This window comes from Canis lupus, chromosome 38 (genome assembly GCF_048164855.1).
Source record: "Canis lupus baileyi chromosome 38, mCanLup2.hap1, whole genome shotgun sequence".
Lineage (NCBI taxonomy): Eukaryota > Metazoa > Chordata > Mammalia > Carnivora > Canidae > Canis > Canis lupus.
In genome coordinates this window covers 16,795,977-16,805,656 of record NC_132875.1, presented here as the reverse complement: position 1 = coordinate 16,805,656, position 9,680 = coordinate 16,795,977, and the positions used below count along the sequence as shown (strand labels likewise).

The window sequence follows — 9,680 nt, the reverse complement described above, 5'->3', positions numbered from 1 at the left end:
ATTGACCAACTCATCTATTCTTTTTTCTTTTCTTTTTAAGATTGTATTTACTTGAGAGAAAGAGAGAGAGAGAGAGAGAGAGAGAGCACAGCAGGGTGAGGGCAGAAGGAGAAGCAGACTCCCCTGCTGAACAGAGAGCCCAATGGGGGATCCATCCTGAAACTCTGGGATCATGTCCTGAGCTGAAGGCAGATGCTTAACCCACTGAGCCATGTGGGCATCCAAATTTGTCTGTTCTTATGTTAATACCACTGCCTAGATTACTAAAGCTCTGTTCCAGGCCTTGAAGATAGGTAGGGTTAGTTCTCTGACTTTGATTTTTTCTTTAACATTGTTTTGGCTATTCTGGGCTTTTTGCTTTTCTTTTTTTTTTTTTTTTTTTCTTTTTAAATTTATTTATTCATGATAGTCACACGGAGAGAAAGAGAGAGGCAGAGACACAGGCAGAGGGAGAAGCAGGCTCCAAGCACCGGGAGCCCGATGTGGGATTCGATCCCAGGTCTCCAGGATCGCGCCCTGGGCCAAAGGCAGGCGCCAAACCGCTGCGCCACCCAGGGATCCGGCTTTTGCTTTTCATTTAAACATTAGAATCAGTTTATTGATTCCACAAATGACATCTTGGGATTTTGATTGAGATGCTTTGAATGTATGGATCAAGTTGGAAATAACAGATGTCTTAAGAACAGTGAATCTTCCTATCTGCGAAAATTAAATATCTCTTCATTCATTTAATTCTTTGATTTCATTCAGACAAGTTTTGTAGTTTTCCTCCTATAGATCTTATATGTGTTTTGTCAGATTTATACCTAAGTATTTTATTTTGAAGGATGTTCATATAAATGGTATTGTGTTTTTAACTTGAAATTCCACTTCTTTATTGGTGGTATGTAGGTTGGCAAATAACTTTTGTATATTATATTCTGCAAACTTGATATAATTGCTTCTTATAGTAAATTTTTTGTAGATTTTTTTCAAATTTTCTGCATGGAAAGTAATGTTATCTTTGGTTCATATATATTCTTATTTATTTATTTATTTATTTATTTATTTATTTATTGCCTTATTGAATTAGCTGAAACTCTCAGTATAGTATAATGTTGGAAAGGAATTTCTAGAGAAGATAGCCTTTCCTCATATATGATCTTAGTAGGGAAGATTTGAGTTTCTCACTATTAAGTATGATGTTAGCTTCAGATTTTTTAAGACAATCTTTATCATGTTGAGGAAGTTCACTTCTATTGTTAGTTTAGTGAGAGTTTTTATCATGAACAGGTGTCAGATTCTGTCAATTGCTTTTTGTACATTTATTGATCTGATTACATGATTTTAATTTTTTACCTTGTCATAATCTCTTTTATTTTAAAAATGTTGGTTATGGCCTGTTCAACTGATTTCATGACCCTTTATACAGTCATACTTTTATTCATTAATCATTTATATTTTATTAATTATTAATTATTCATTAATTTAAAAATTATGTGACTTCATGACTCATTGGATATGACAAGTCAGTAAGCAGAAATATAGGGTGAAAGAAAAAATGCTTCTTTAGATACATGTATAGGTATGGAATTCATTTTTAATATAAGAGGAGGCTCAGGTTTGGAGTTATGTTTATTTCTTTTGTTGTCTGTCAGGATTTTCAGTAGAGATATCTAGTACAAGGCTAAGTACTTTTCTGGAATTTATAAAAAAAGTTTGGACTGGATAATACATAATTTTCCAGTAGCCTATGATTTAAAAATGACTTCACATTCTGACCACAGCAATTAACAGCTGTCAAACAATAGATGAATTAATTCTATTATTTCAACCCTTTGTTTTTTCATAACTATAATGGGTAATACAACAAAATGGTTGATTGTCAGGATTAGATTGAAATAATGGCTGTGGAGGATTTAGCATATAACTGGTACTTGTAAGTGCTCAATAAATACTGGCTATTAGTACTCATTCTTTGAGTCCCTGAATGCGGTGCGGATTAGCAGTTAGCAGACTGCTTCATTTTCTACTAAGAATAATCAAATGCCGTGCATATTTTCAAAGCATCTCTGATCACAACTGCTTGTTACTTTCCTGAGCTCGGCATTGTTAGAGAATGGATCTCAGTCAGTAAGGGATTTCTCCTCTTCACCTCAACCTACCTGACAAGGAAACCTGGGATAAGAACCAAAGAATAATACTTCAAGAGTATAAATAATGCAACTCACAATTAATGGTGGCTTAAAGAAACGAGTGGTTATTTTTTCCACAAGTTTATAGGTAGAGAGCTCAGTTCGACAATGCAGTCATGGTCACAGGCTTCACCCATTTCCCTGCTCTGCCATCCTTAATGTGTTGGCTTTATTCATTATACTTGTTGCCTGATTGTTTCAAGGTGATGGCTCCATTTTCAGACATCCTATTTGCAATAGCAGAATTAGAGAGGTGAAAGAAAAGGATTATACAACAGTTCCAGGGTCACCTTTTTGCACATGATAACTTTTGGAATTGTGTGGTACAGAAATTGCACAATAACTTTTAGTAAGGAGAAAAGGAAAAGGAATATGTGTAAGCAATTAAACGTCTGTCGCCAGTGGCTAATACAAAGCCTGGCACATAAAACCTGATTAACCAGATGACTGGATGAGATCCCAGAAATGGACAGAGACCAGTTCCTATGGCAGTTATTTAATGAATCTGGGGAATGTATGATCTTAAGACATATTTTTTTAAACATAAGGGCATACCCTTCACAAATTTTTAAATAGATTTTTAATAATATTTCTATTACTTGAGAGACTTTAGATCAGATACCTATTATGTTCACCCACATGTGATATGAGTGGGAGAACAACTTATGCATGACCAGTGAAGAATGGCCATTTAATTATATGAGGCAGAAAGTAAACTTAGGCAAAGTACTGTCCCAAAGCAGCATTTAGAGGTTGGGCAGAGGAAATATGCCTGAGAAGTGACCAGAGGGATCACAAAACAAACATTCTCAAAAGAATTGCCTGCTGCTGACAGATTAAAATGGTAAGAAAGTTGGGTTTATCTAGCACCCAGAATTTCAGTTGGTGATTTATGTTAAAGTAATCATATAGTGAACTGTTTGAGGATAGAGTTAGAGAGTAGTTAGATGAATGAGAATTAGGTGGGGAAATGAAAGATACAGGATTGAAAATTCCATCAAGATTGTTATATATAACAGTGAAGATAGTGATAGTGTGGTGGCTCAAGGGAAACATGAGTGGGGAAAATTTTTATTTTTATTTTTTAAATATGAGAGTGTGGAGATAGTTTGATTAAAATGTGCAAAAATAGAACAAAGTGTACAAACAAGGAAAATGCAGGAAAGTAAGGGAGTAATATGTAAAGGGTAAGGCTACTCCTTAGTAGCCTTAGGCAGAGCCTACATGTACAGCAAAGAGAAGGTTGCGATTACAATCCCGACAAGCGTCTGCCTTCAGACCCGTGGGTGTCATCAGGGAATGTGAATTTCAGGAGATTTTCCACCATCCCCAGAACTGGTAAGAGTAGCTCATTATGCCTAACTTATTTGTACAGATGATATGCTTTATGATGAACACTTACTTCCCTTCTGGGAGTCTGGGACTTTGCTTGTGCTAGGCAGAGAATGCCTGCCTATGTGACCAGTCCCCAATAAAAGCCTTTGGCACTAAGACCCTAATTAATAAGCTTTTCTGGTAGACAGCATTTCCAACAAGTTATAACTCCTTGTCAGAGAAATTGAGGGTGTCTTATTAATCCAGTAAGAGAGAACTCTTGATTTCCTCTGGATGTACCCCACTTGCCTTTTTCTTTTACTGAGTTTGCTTTGTAGCCTTTCCTCTGTAGTAAATCATAACCATAAATATAACTACATGCTGAGTCTTGTGAGCTCTTCTAGTGAGTTACTGAAATTTGGGGTGATCTTGGGGGCCCCAATATACCATGGAATAGAAAGTACAGGTTGTGATAAAAGGTGAAGAATGCTTATTCCACTATAACTGGGGAACAGTGATTGGATCAGCATAACAGATTTTTTTTTAGAGATGGCTGATAACCATCTGATGAAAAAGAATGAAGAAAATTTAGAATAAGATATTTGAAAAAAATAGTTTTAAAAATATGTATCGATTAAGAGATCTAACAAGAAAAATAAAAATGGTGTGCCCAGTGCATACCTATAGCCCAGTTGCATGGACAATCGTGAGATTATAAAAATGCAGCTCTGTGTGTTTGCATGTTTGCATATGAAACCAGTGTTTCTGAGAATCCTGTGTGCAGGTCAGAGAAATAGAGGTTGAATTGTTTCAATATTTGGGCTTTACTAAGTATTTGCAATGTTATGATGATAGGGAAATCTTTAAGAAAACAGTTTATATGATAAGTTTTAGGATTTTAGCTTTCTGGGAAAGAAATTAAGGAAGGATCATATAGTTTTGTAGGAATACAGAGAAAAAGTGACTGGAATCCCTGTGAGGAGGACTGGAACAAACTCATGAAAAATTAAATTTTTATTAGAAAGACTGTGGCTGATGAGAAAACTGAAATGATGACTATAGTGCATGGAATGGTGGCCTTTCCAAATATAAACCTATATCTTAATGCCAGGAACCTGTGAATGTGTCTTCATTTGGAAAAAGTACCTTTCAGATATATGGATTTCAAATGAGATCATCCTGATTTATCTAGGTGGGCTCTAAACCCAATGACAGATATCCTTATAAGGTACACAAGAGAAAAGATAATGTTCTATGAAGACAGAGTCAGAGATTGGAATTAAGGGAATGTCTGGAAGCATCAAAAGCTGGAAGGAGCAAGGGATGTCTTCCCTAGAGACTGCAGAGGAGTGTAGCTCTGACAACTTGATTTTGGACTTAAGGTCTCTAGAACTGTGAGAAAAACATTTATAAGCCATTAACATTGTAGTAGTATGTTAAAGTAGCTCTAAGAACTACTACAGTGACTGTGAAAAGTAAGATTAAATTGGAGTGATGTGAAGTCAAAGATATGATATAGAAGATTATTGAATCTATCATCCATGTGGAGTTGATGATTCCCAGCATAAAGACAGGACCTAAATAAAAGGAAAAGATGTGAGAATAGTATAAAATGCATCAAAAGGAATATATAACTCATTATCAATTCATTTATAATTATAAAATACTATGCAAGTAAAAATTACATTGGAGAGTTTATATAAATAAATTATAATTTTATTAATATCCACTATTATTTCATTTTAAACATCTTCTTTTACTTTACAAATTAATGAGAAATATCTGAATATCTTCAGTTTTACTTATAGGTGCCTAAAAATGAACATCCAATAATTCCAAAATTGGCATAATTGTTTCTTAAAAAAGCAACAAAAAACCCAACACATGAGTTGTATACCATGCTGCTGTCTTCAATTGCTTCTGCTGAAATGTTTCCGTTCCTTTATTAGACCCCTGAGGGGAGTGGGGGGTGTTGGAACAACATTTATAATGTGCCTGACATCATATCTTAAATCCTCATGTCAATCCTGTTGACACTGTTATAGCAACTCCTGCTCATGTCCAAAGAAATTATTGACCTCCAAAGTTTCATAGCTAGTCAGTGCTGGACAGTTAGGGATTTAAAACTAGGTTTTTTGAACTTCTAAGACTGTACTCATTCCCCTTCACCAGATTTTCTTGAAGGAAGAAAGGAGGTGCAAGTCAGTTATGCTTCTTCTCATAAAAATGAGGGCTGTCCCTGAGTTTTGTGTAAAATGTCAAATGAGTGATTTAAATTATGAGGGGCTGCATTTTTAAACCTAACAAATGATTGGTGGGGTCATTTTTGCTTAATTGTTGTGGCATCTTTGAAATATCATTTTAGCACTTTCCTAATCTATAAAATGATGTGATACATTTTAACAACTCAGTTTTATATTTGGCCTTTCAAAAGCATCATGCTTTATGGTCCATCAGCTATATAGGGGCAATAACCAGAGATATTTTGTGCATGGTATAAGCTATACTCAGACTCTTTCATTTCACTTGTATAGGCTCTCTATAGAGAAAAAAAATAAGTAAAATCTAATGAGTAATTCTAGAAAAATATAATATTGGTGGTACAATAGAAATAAATGCACCAGGGTATGTATCCTTTTAAATTGACTTTCTTCTTCATTATAACCCAGTAATGATGCCAACTTATTCTAACTACCATGCCAATGTCCTACTATTTGAAGTATAATTATCTACATTAAAAAGCTGCATAGAATTTTGCTATAAAATATTGATACTTTTGTATTATTTCAGTTGATGTTTGTTTTTGATGCCTTGAAAAAGTCATATATATACCATAATGATTTTCAAAAACTTAAAGCAATGTTGATCATAATGCAATCAATTAAAATTATTCAGTAGACATAGTATCTAGAATGACATCATGGTAATAATGAACAGCAACAATTATAATGTTCTAAAATGACTAAGAATTGGAGATCCCTGGGTGGTTCAGTGGTTTAGCACCTGCATTCGGCCCAGGGAGTGATCCTGGGGTCCCGGGATCAAGTCCCACGTCAGCCTCCCTGCATGGAGCCTGCTTCTCCCTCTGCCTTTCTCTCTCTCTCTCTCTCTCTCTCTCTCTCTGTGTGTGTGTGTGTCTCTCATGAATAAATAAATAAAATATTATAAAAAATAAAATAAAATAAAATAAAATAAAATGACTAAGAATTACAAACCTACATACATTCCTTCATAATAGATATCTGTGTTAGATGGCTGAGCATCAGTTCCACAATGTTGTTATTCCTTTATTTTAGCCTCATTATTTCAGTATATTTACTCTGGTATATGCAAATGGAAGAATGACCGAATTTTATTTTTTTCATTAGTTGTTCGTATCATTTCAGTTGTGACAGGAAATCTGCTACGTAATAATCCAAGTTATTTTTTTTCATCCTTTTTTTTCCTTCCATCCACAATTTAGTACCAAACAGTTTATTCACAGTATCTGATATTTCTAGATCTGATACTTCTAAACCAAATGATACCTTTTACAGCCTCAGCTGATGAAAGCAGAATTAATATGTTCAGAGATAACTGTTGTCATATTCTGGATCATATGGCCAATCTGATCAAGCTGAATGGACTAAGGATACACAACTGACTTCAAATCAGTCAATCCATTGTGTTTTCAAAACTTATACCCTGTTTTGAAATGTTCTGGTAAAATTAAGATAAATTTAATTGGATTAGACATGCTTTCTTTCAGATGTATTTAAGAAAGAAACAATCTTCGGAAGGGTAAGGAAAAGACACACGAAGGAGCAAGTAGCTAACAGCTTAAGACATTGATTAGACATTTGTATTGTTTCTAGTTTTGAATTGTTTCCAGTTTGGAGGTACTATATATAAAGCAACTTCAAAATTTTGTGTAGAAGTCTTTGTATAGAAATAGGTCTTCATTTCTCTTGGGTCAAGTGATGAGCACGTGTTTAATTTTATAAGAAACTACCAAAATATTTTTCAAGGTAATTGAACCATTTTGCATTTCTACTTGCAGTGCATAAGGGTTTTTTAGTTGCTCCAACTGTTCTTAAGGCTTGAAACTGTCAATATTTTTAATGTTTGCCATTCTAATGTGTTTGCAGTGATATTATTTTTTCCCTTTTTCTAATGACTGATGATGAGTATTTTTCTGTGTGTGTAGTGGCCATTAATTCATCTTTTCCATACTCCCTGTTTGAATATTCTGCCTATGTTTTAATATCATTTTGTCTACTTATTATTAAGGTGTAATTTTTAATATATTCTTTATGAACATCTTTTATTAGAGATGCATTTATACAATAGATAAATGAAAGAAAGGAAGAAAAAAGACAACTTTTTTTTCCATTTGATATGACCACCATATTTAGAATTACAACCCTTCAACACAGCATTTCCTATTTCCCATTCCTGTCATTTTTTTCTCTTTCCCTCTCCATAGCATTAATTACCACTTGTCATGATATGTTATTTTAAAGTTTGTATTTTGGGATGCCTGGGTGGTTCAGCAGTTAAGCGTCTCAGGAGTCCCAGAATCGAGTCCCACATCGGGTTCCCTGCATGGAACCAGCTTCTCCCTCTGCCTATGTCCATGCTTCTCTCTTTCTGTGTGTCTCATGAATAAATAAATAAATAATCTTAAAAAAAGTTTGTATTTAATTTTTATTTTTTGTTTAATATTAGCTATGTTTTATTCAGTGCTTTATTCACTGAAATTTCCCATGTTTATAATGCATGGTAAGCTCAGATAAACTGTTGAAGTGGATTTATTTAATATGTTCTGTTTATTCCTTTACTTAATTGCATCATATAAAAATTTCCTGGAGTCCTATTGTACTAAGAATTGTATCCCTGAAGAAAATTCTACAGACTGTCCTGATTTTGACCTGTGCATCTACAAGAGCTAATTTTCCTCAGAAAGCTGGAACCATTTCAGGAGCTGAAACACTAAAGTTGGTCTATACCCATAGTCCTATAGGTTTCTAATTCAGTAAACATCTAACAGCTTTTCTTATCTTCCTTTGTAGGAGCCTAATTATGTTAAAAACAGAAGGTACTAATGAGTTATATTACATATGTTTGTATATAAAAACTGATTAGAGCCATAGAGAAATGTATTTCTTAGGATATCTCATTATAGAATTAGAGTAAAAAGAGTATGTTCAAGAATCAAATTTAATACATGTGCAATATGAATTAAATTCCTTATGTTAGGAAAATTGAATCTAATTCAGAATTCTCAAATTGTGACAAGGCTAGACCCAGGAGACTTTAGCCTTTATCATATTATCAGCATCCTAGTTTGATTCAAAGAAAGCATTTGTAAGTCCAGAGCATTCCATCAATCCATTTAGTAGGATTTAAAAAATGATTTCTAAGAAATATTCATATCACAACAAAAAGACAACACACTTGTCTTCTCATGTTTTTAATGCATTAATACTTTAAAATGTTATGTTCACCTTAATCTAATGATTTCCAAGTTTTATAGCTTTGCTTTGAAATTAATTTTACTAGATACTATAAAAGTTATAACTTGATTGAATATTGTGTGCGTGATTTATTTGGGTACTGACTTAACTCCTTTTTCCAACTTATTAGCAACCTCAAATAATTTTCTTCAGATTAATGCAATAGTATTCATCATGATAAATTCATAATCATATAAGTAGAATCATTTTTTGAGTACTGTTACTTTCTGGTGCTTTACAACTATTACATTTAATTCTCACAACAAGCTGCAAATTATTAAGTCTGTTTTAGAAGTGAGAAAACAAAAACTTCCAGAAGCTAAATGACTTAACTACTCGATAAATCATAAATCAAATATCTGGTTCCAAATTCTGCATTATATTTTCCCTCCAGTTCCTTCAGAAAACACTTGCTTTCTTTGTTGATGTATATGGGAATAAAGTTACATTTGAGCTTTATTAATACAGCTTCTAGGTACCGTTGTGAAAGGATACTCTGAGGCAATGCGTTGTGTTCATTTAATTACTTTATTTCAAAAATTAAATATTTTTACATAATTAAAGCATTGTTTTCTGCCCCATATCTCTAGGTTATTAAACTGAATAAACGTGGTAAAGTTAGTTTACCACATAAGATGATAATAACTATATTGATATTGTGCATTGGTATGTTCTTTGTGTGTTTGGGAAATTGTGC

General features: G+C 33.6%; 1 long non-coding RNA gene across 1 annotated transcript in view; it reads left to right on the top strand.

The window, feature by feature from the left end:
• Positions 1 to 2,916: 2,916 nt before the first annotated feature.
• LOC140626877 (uncharacterized) overlaps positions 2,917 to 9,680 on the top strand; it is a 65,719-nt gene continuing 58,955 nt past the window's right edge. The window contains exon 1 of the long non-coding RNA XR_012025870.1: positions 2,917 to 3,018. This is a non-coding gene — a long non-coding RNA (uncharacterized lncRNA). The remainder of the gene's footprint in view (positions 3,019 to 9,680) is intronic.